The 10,000-nt window shown below is 30.8% G+C and overlaps 1 protein-coding gene across 3 annotated transcripts in view; it reads right to left on the bottom strand.

The window, feature by feature from the left end:
* The window catches only part of Sobp (Sine oculis-binding protein), a 327,615-nt gene that overhangs the window by 217,916 nt on the left and 99,699 nt on the right, over positions 1–10,000 (bottom strand). The window lies entirely within an intron of this gene.

Below are 10,000 nucleotides of genomic sequence, written 5' to 3'. Positions count from 1 at the left end.
ATACAGGGAGACATGAATCACTGCAGCGAATGTGACGCTCGAACAGAAAAAAGAAGCAACGAAGGAGAATAAAAAAGGAAAGAAAATGGAGGCAAAATAAGAAAGAAACCAGTAACTAAAGAGCGAATAAACATACATGAAATGGCAACTCCTTTAGACTGGTCACTTACCAACTTTCTAAACCGAGGATTCAATCGTGAATTCAATACTGATTTAACTTGGAAAAGCAGTTTATTCTTACTCTTGCAATCTCATGCGTTGATGTATGTTTTATGCTCGTTAACTTTTAAGATCATAATCATTATTATTAATGAAATAGCATTATCATCATAAACATATCTCATGATAATCATTATCATTATCATAATCATTATCATTAGCATTGTTATCCTAAGTAATATTGCCGCAAATATGACCAGTGATATTTCACTACGTAAGGAACACAGTAATAGTGATATTATTCCCGTTATGAATGAAAGGTAATGATAATTCTCATACAAATGTACATAGGAATTACCCTTTCTCCTCTTGCTTGGAACGTTTTGCGCAATCAAGGGTCATTCATATTTATACAAAAACTATGTTTTCCAGTAGATTCCATAAAGTGAATTAATACCTTAACATCTACAAGAACTCAGCCCGTCCCATACACAAACATGTTTATGACATAAATAAGACATATATGCGTACATGCTGTGTACGAAAAAAACACAAACACGCATACGCGCATATACACACTTATGGTGTATATATGTATATATATATATATATATATATATATATATATATATATATATATATATATATATATATATGTATGTATGTATGTATGTATATATATATATATATGTATGTATATATATATATATATATATATATATATATATATATATATATATATATATATATATATATATATATATATATATAAACACACACGCATAATTAGCTATTATCTATTTATACACATACACATTTTTTTCTGATCGGAAATATTATATGATATTACTTTCAACAGTTGTAAAATTGGCTGTCTTGAAATTTGTGGGAATTATTCTTTTTGATGACATTTTCTTTATTTATTTTACATTCTTTCCTACCCATACTTTATCACATTAATGACAATCCCAATTATAGCGAAAATGGTAATGAGCATAACAATAATAACAACAGTGCGGATGATACTAGTATGGCTACTAATAAGAAAAGATATGTAATAGTTACAAACATGAACAAATTCTACAACAGCAATAACAGTGATATCCACAATATTGATAACAATAATGACAACAATCATCAAAACAATAACAACCATGATATTTGGTAGTTGTAATAATAATGGTAACAATTTCAATAACAAGCTAATGATAATCCTGTATAAATGAGATCATTCCCATAACCATAATGCTGCTAGGATCTACAAAACTGATACTGATTATCTTAAGGAGGTAGATAACTATATTGATAATAATGATGACAAAACAATATTGATAATGATAATGAAAATAATAATAATGTAAATTGTGATGATGATGATGATGATTGATGATATTGATGATGATGATGATGATGATTAATGATGATGATGATAAAAAATAACGATAATAAAGATAATAATGAAAATGATAATACACATGATGACGATGGCGATCATAAAAATAACAATAGCAATGATAATGATAACCATAACAATAATAATCATAAAGACGGGCATTAGAGTAATGATAAAAATAACGACAGTAATATCAATAATAACCATAATAATCTTCATTATCATATGAAAATTGTAATAATGAGGATGATTATTATAATGATAGTTAAAATAATGATGATGATGATGTTAGTAATGATAATGATAATGATAATAACAATAATAATATGATTATAATATCAATACTAGTAATAATAATGATAATAACAATGACAATAACAATGATAGTAATAACAATGATGATGATAATACAAATAATAAATATAATGATTAAAATGATCATGTTAATCAGAAAAAATATTAATAATAATAAAAACATTAATGGCAATAATAATAATAATAATAATAATAATAATAATAATAATAATAATAATAATAATAATAGTAATAATGATTTTAATAGTAATAATAATAATAATAATAATAATAATAATAATGATAATAATAATAATAATAATAATAATAATGGTAATAATAATAATAATAACAACAACAACAACAATAATAATAATAATAATAATAATAATAATAATAATATTAATAATAATAATAATAATAATAATAATAATAATAATAATAATAATGAAAATGACAATAATAATGATAACTGTTACCATTATTATACTAACAGTTAAAACGATAACAATGACAATGATAATAATAATATTAATAATAATAATGATAATAATAATCATGAAGATGGTGATGATTATGCTGATGATGATTAAAATGTTACTACTATTACTAATAATAATGATAGTAATATAATAACGATAATAACATCAACAACAATGAAAAAAATAAAAACAACAGTAATGCAAAGAATGATGATAGTAATTACCATTAGTATTGTTATTATTGGCAGTCATATCAATCAAAATAATAGTAGTAAAAATAATATCAGCAACAATAAAATCAATAATGATAATAAATATACCAGTAATAAGAGTAATGTTTCATAATGATGATAATATTAATGATGATGATGATAATGTAAATAATGAAAAGGATAATGGCAACAATGATAATTATAATGACAATTGTAATAAGGATAAAAAATAATAAAAATAAAATAACAAAAATGATAATGATGATAATATTGGTAATAATGATGATAAAAATGAGACTGATAACGAGTTACAATCCTTGTCATTCTTATTATTATCAACATTATGATTATAAATATCCCCTTTATAAGCATTGTTATCAATATTTTCCTTATCACCGTGACAGCACTAATAATACCACCGCCGCCACCAAAAGCAACAGCGGAAAAGAGGTCAAACTCCGGCGCCACGCTCGGTCCCCCAGCGCGTCGCCGGGGGAGCGGGTCGGTCCGCGGGCCTGGCGGTGCGCGTCCAAGACCGAACGAAGACCTTGTTCATCTTCTAAGGCCTCGGAACTTCGCAACTTCATCTTGTCGCGTTGCTGTGACCCGCGGGGAAGGAGGCCATCTTATATTTCTTGGTTTTTTGTCCGTTTTTTTTTTTATGTTTGATTGTTTTGTTTTGTTTACGACGCGAATAGATGGAGTTATTGTTTCGACTCCGGGCGTCCCTCTGCTGTGAGTGAGGCCGGCGAGGACACGTGCCAGGTGCTTAGTCACGGCTGTCAGTCCTGCGCGGGTTGGGAGTTCTTACGTGTGCGTGGGATCCCCTCCTCCCTCCTCCTTCTCTTCCTCTTTCTCCTTCTTCTTCTTCTTTCTCCTCCTTCTTTTTCTTCCTCTAATTTTTAATCCCCTTCTTCCCCTTTTTTTTCCCTCCTCCTCTTCCTATTTCTTCTCCTTTCTCCTTTCTCTTCTTCTAATTTCTAATCCTCCTCTTCCTCCTATTTTTTCTCCTTTTTCCTCTTCCTTTTCTTCTCCTTCTTTCTCCTCCTCCTCCTCCTTTTTCTTCTAATTTCTAATCCTCCTCTTCCTCCTATTTTTTCTCCTTTTTCTTAATCCCCTTTCTTCTCCTTCTTTCTCTTCCTCCTCCCCCTCCCCCGTGTTCTTCTATTTTTCTGCTATACCAACTCCTCCTTCATCTTTCCGTGTTTTTCCTACTTCGACAACTCCTCTTTGTCCCTGCTTCATTTTCCTTTTTCTCTCTTTTGCGCCCATTAATTTTTCCATTATATTACTGGCTATTACGGATATTGTGGTTTTCTAAGATCCCTTAATTTGCGTAAATATATAATTTCCAATGCTCTCTACAGTCATTATAGAGTACTTAATTCTTTTCCACACACATATATCGACTGATTTGCATATACCCACCCGACTTCGTACATTTATATATATATATATATATATATATATATATATATATATATATATATATATATATATATATATATATATATATATATATATATATATATATATATATATAATGTATATATATAATGTGTATATATATATATATATATATATATATATATATATATATATATATATATATATATATATATACATATATATATATATATATATATATATATATATATATATATATATATATATATATATATATATATATACATATACATATTTCTCTAGCTTCATTAATAATAACAAGCGGTTGAATTACAATCTACATGCTATTGGGTGCCTGCAGCGCCGGGCTTTATCTCCAAGCCCACAAAATTACCGTCTGGCCTGCCGAGCAACGGGATGTAACGCGATATGACAGCGGGTGCGGGCCACACCGTGCTAATAATGACCGCGAACACAAAACCTTGACTCACGCGGGTGTGGTTGCGTGGGCACAGGTCTAAAAATTTCATAATGTGCACTTGCTTTTTCAAAATGATAGTTCGGTTTCTTTGATGGCAGGGGGTGGGTGGATGGGTTGGGGGCGGGGGGGATCCGGGTTTTAGGATGAAAATTTGCGTTGTTTTGTAGGGAGCGGTATGGGGAAAGCTTATCGTTGTCTTTTAGTTTAATTGTTAGTAGACAAATATAATGTAACTATTCTTAATCAAGTTGCATGTATCGTTTATTATACGAAAGAAACGAATTGTGAACGACGCAGAATTTATATTACTTCCACTATGGCGCACTGCAAAACTTGTGGCAATTATTTCTACTTAAAATAAACCAAAAACATTACGAAAACCTTTTTTTTCTATCACTCTGTTGCTCTCTCAGACACACACACACACACACACACACACACACACACACACACACACACACACACACACACACACACACACACACACACACACATATATATATATATATATATATATATATATATATATATATATATATATATATATATATATATATGTATATATATATTAAGAGTTCGAAACATTACAATTATTTTAAAGATATTGAAATATATTTGTTAACGTTAGGAAACTGTTGGTATTTCTGATTTCCAGTCTAATTTTGGGTATGAGTGGCATAACTGAATATTGCAAGACATTCCATCTCTTACAGAAATAAAATCCTCATCTCACAGTGAATCCATAGAGATTCCGGAACAATTCGAGACACGAATTAGAACGAGACAGATTCGAAACTCAGAATACCAACCCTTACGTAACGGGGGAGACTAGAGCAATAGCAACTCGAGGAGGTGTCATGGCATTTGATTCTATTTTTAGGAAAAAGCACATGGTATTTATTTTGATGAACTCGCAATGGTCGATCATTTTGATCTTTTCAATTTTCAAAGAGGATGATTATTATTCTCTACTGAGCTGACATTTTTAGTTTCTTTTCAGTAAATATAGGGTTTGTCACATCCCGTTTTCTTCGGAAGAGAGGGTAAAAAAATATCCTTTTAAAGGGGTAACTTACCCATTTTCTTTCCCCTTCCCCTTTTTCCCTGCTTCGCGATGTTATTCCAGATACCAAATGCGCGATATGAGCCATGTTATTTTTAACAATAAACATGATATTGTAGGAAAGTTTTTCCTTTCATTAATCTGTTTATTTACCTGTTTGTTTATTCATTCATTTTACTGCCATAATACTTGAAAGCAAAATGATGGCATGGTATGATTAAGTTGCAGCTCTGATGAGGGATAACGATCAGTGACACGGAAAATGAGGCGTTCAAAAACGAGGAAGTGACGAAGATTGGAAGGAAAACGAAAAGCAGGATAAAAAGGAGACGGAGGAGGATAAGCAGGAGGAATGAGAGGAAAAAGAAGAGGAAAAGAAAGAGAATGAGGATGATGACGATAAGGGGAATATAAGGAGGAAAGGAACTTAAAAAAAGCTGGAAGAGGGACGAGAGGAGGTATAGCGAAAGAAGAGGAGGAAAATGATAAGGAGAAGGATAAAAGAGAAGAAGAAATGGAACATGAGAAGAAAACTGAAGAAAAAACAGAAAAATGAATATGAAAGAAAATAGTCCAAAATGACAAAAAAGCGAGGAGGAAAAGACGAAAAGAAACAAGCATCGAAGAAGAAAGGGAGATTGTAACAAAATATCAGAGAAGCCATATCTCAATTTGATTGACAGCCTTTTTGTCTTTAGCAAATCTCGTCGGCAAAAAATTTACATTTCACAATTATACTTTTAATTAGTTTTTCCTCTACACAGATTTCGGGAAATCGCATGGAAAAAATGTGATCGCTTTCACCTAATCATGCTGCAAATGCTTCCAACGGTCAAATGAATAAAGTGCAGCATGTACAGAAAAATTACAAACTTCTTTTCAAAATCATAAAGGACAAAATATACAGAATATCACACATTTAAAACTTTTCTCAAAAGTTTCACTTGTTTAGATTATTGTGTCCTTAGATTCATATTTTTTGTGCCATTTATTTCCGTTTAGATATATGAAAACATTGTTAGTAACGGATGATCAATAAGAAGAGGCGATGATGACCATTATAACAATAATAACTAGAAGCATCCAGGCAGCGCATACCTCCGCCAAGGCAATAGGATCAGTGATACAATAAAATGTTCACACTTGAAGCATTACGTTAAAATCACTTCTTTCTCAAGTACACTGATTACGTTCGTCTCTCCCTATCTCGCAATGCTAATGATTTCCTGGATCATAATATTGATAGCGATAATAATAATCATTATTGTGATACTGATAACAAAATACTGATAATAATAATAATAATATAAAGATGGTAATAAAAACAACAAAATAATGACAGTAATAATAACAACAATAACAATGTTGATAACAGGAACAAAAACAATAAAAGTAATAATGATGTCTAAAATGACAATGATAATAATAATCATAACAATGATATGGCTTCAAGTCATGACCTCTCTCGCAAGGGCCAGGATCGGTGCCGTCTTCCTAAGGCCTGGTTTTGGCAGCTGGAGTCCGTTGCCCCGAGTGGGTGCCCGTCCTTTCATCCACGGACCCATCATAGGATTCGAACACACGAGTTGGTGACCGATGCTAATGGCTCCCAGCTGCGTACGTTACCGCTGCACCATGATGGACGTTGAGGATAATAGCAATAATGATAATGATAGTAATGATAATAATATTTAAGATTATAGTAATAATTATATTTTTGATAACAAGATGATAGTGATAACATTGATAAGGGTGATGATGATGATAGTAATAATAATAATAATAACAATACTGATGATGACAATAATGATGATTATAATATTCATAGTGATAATGATAATGACAAAAACATAATAATAATAATGATAATGATAATGGTAATATCAGTGCTACATATAATAATGTTAATAATAAAGATGATGATAATATAAATGATAATAATGAAAATGATAATGGTAATATCAGTGCTACATATAATAATGTTAATAATAAAGATGATGATAATATAAATGATAATAATGAAAATAATAATATAAATGTTCATAATAATGATAATGATAATAATTATTTATATAAATAACAATACTACTACTGATAATAATAATAATGATAATGATAATAAAAACAATAATGATAGGCATAATAATGATGATGATAATGTGATAATAATAATATTGCAAATGATAACGATCATGTTAATAATAATATTAATAATATAATAATGATGAATATATTAATAATAACGATTATTATTACTGCTGTAATAACGATGACAAAAATTATAACCATTAAACGCCTACAAACAGCTTGAATCCTATCTGATGACCTAAAGGGATTCAGGGAGAAAAGTTAAGGGACCAAAGATCAGCGTTGTAAGAAATTTCAAAAGATTATTTAATGAATCTATGTCTTACATAACCTAAAAGAAAAGGCCTGCAGCACGGTGCTTCATCCAAGATTGCTGGAATACACGGAAATGGCATAGGTATCGCTTGAGTGCAAACATAAACTTAGGGAGAAAAACAGCGTGGTGAACTGGGTCTGCCCTCATAGGCGAGGCGAGGAATTAAGGGTGGGTGATATGCAAATGAGGGGCTTTCCAAGGCGACCCGCTCTCTTCACTTTTCGTTGTGATAATTATGATCCCTCGCACTCTGATCCTAAGAGAACTAAAGACAGGTTTATTTCTATGGTAGAAAATGTCCATAAATTACCAGTTCTTTATGTATGATCTAAACTATTACGACAAAGAAATAGATGAATTAAGCAGGTAAAGACAGTACTTTCGTTTTCTAAAGATACCAGATTGATATTTGGAATAGATAAATGTGCTGTTCTTGACAGGTGTCGATTGAAGTTATAGTACTACTAACAGGAAAGAAGCAAAAACAGTTAATCAAAATTGGTACAACTATCTAGAGCTACTATAGCTGGATAGCATGACAAATTAAAAGACGAAGGAAAATGTTAATGGGGAACACATTAGAAGGGCGAAGAAATATTAATTAATACTGAACAGTTAATGTCTTCAAGCAGGAATGAATGCCTGAGCAGTAAGCATTGTAAGAGACTGTAGTTGAGTGGACACATAAAGGAATTAGTAAAGTGAAAAACAAAGAAAAGAAAAAAAATCACAGGAAATTCTCACCATGACTAGGCTATACGTGAAGTGGAACGAAGGCGGCCGTGGTCTGTGTAAAACAATTTTAGGACGAAGGAGGAAAATACACGAAAAAGGTATGACCTGCCTCTGCATAGACGGATTTTTAGAAATGTAAAAGAATGCGCTCATGATAGAACACTGAAGATTGAAGAATGTGATTTGAAAAACTGCATAATTTGTGCATGTATTACATTCGGATTGACGGTTCTAGTGCTGATGATCGGTATGAATTATGTAACTTGGGCCTAGAGAATGTTATGCACTTAGTGGATGAACTAAGATAGCTCAAACACAATATAAAGCGGGGCATGACAAGAACAGACGAATTTGCAATTTTGTAAGAATTACAAACTCCAACATGCTCTTACGCCTGTGGACTAAAATAGTGAAAGCTAACTCTACTGGCATTCAACGATAGAAACTGACCGACACGTAAATCATAACCGTCCGTAGATCACAATAACTGATAAGAAAAAAAATAATTTTTATTAACATTTGAATACCATATGACTTCGACATCGTTGAAAAGCAAGATTAAAAGTAGAAAAGTACAGGAAACTGGGTCTTGAAATGAAAAGGGTGTACCAAGTCAAATTCAGAAACGGAATATAATTGTAATAGGAGCCCTAGACACATTAATTCGTAATTGACAAATTCAAATGACGGCTGGACTTCAAAGTTCCGGTATACTTCGCAAAATATTACGATTATGTATCTAAACCCCAGGCTGATACATAATCAGAATCAACACCGCTTGGCATCACCAAAATCAGGTGCGATCAAACTCAAATGATAATGATAATGTAATGACAAAAAAGACAGTAATAATGATAATAATGGTGATGGTGGAGAGAATGATAGTGATAAGGATTATAATTATGGTAATTATATGATGCTTATAAGGACTATGAAAATAACAGCATTCCATAGATCATATATATTCCTACGTGTAAATATGTTTTAACAACTAAAAAAAAAACAAACGTGTGACTGTTGGTGCGGACCCAGAGTAGTACATATGTTGGTAATATTTTTTTGTTCATAAAGTAAACCAAAGAATCAGAAAGTTTCACGAAAACATAAATTTCGTAGAAAGATAGATGTTTAAGAAAAAATAGAACGATTAAAAAATCACAATACACACACAAACACACACACATATATATACATTCATATATATATATATATATATATATATATATATATATATATATATATATATATATATATATATATATATATATATGTATGTATGTATGTATGTATGTATGTATATATTATATATATGTATATAAATATATGCATATATGAATATATATATATATATATATATATATATATAACAC

Source organism: Penaeus vannamei, chromosome 13, assembly GCF_042767895.1.
Source record: "Penaeus vannamei isolate JL-2024 chromosome 13, ASM4276789v1, whole genome shotgun sequence".
In the NCBI taxonomy this organism is placed as follows: domain Eukaryota; kingdom Metazoa; phylum Arthropoda; class Malacostraca; order Decapoda; family Penaeidae; genus Penaeus; species Penaeus vannamei.
Note: the sequence above shows the minus strand (reverse complement) of the source record. Positions and strands in the feature narration are given on the sequence as shown.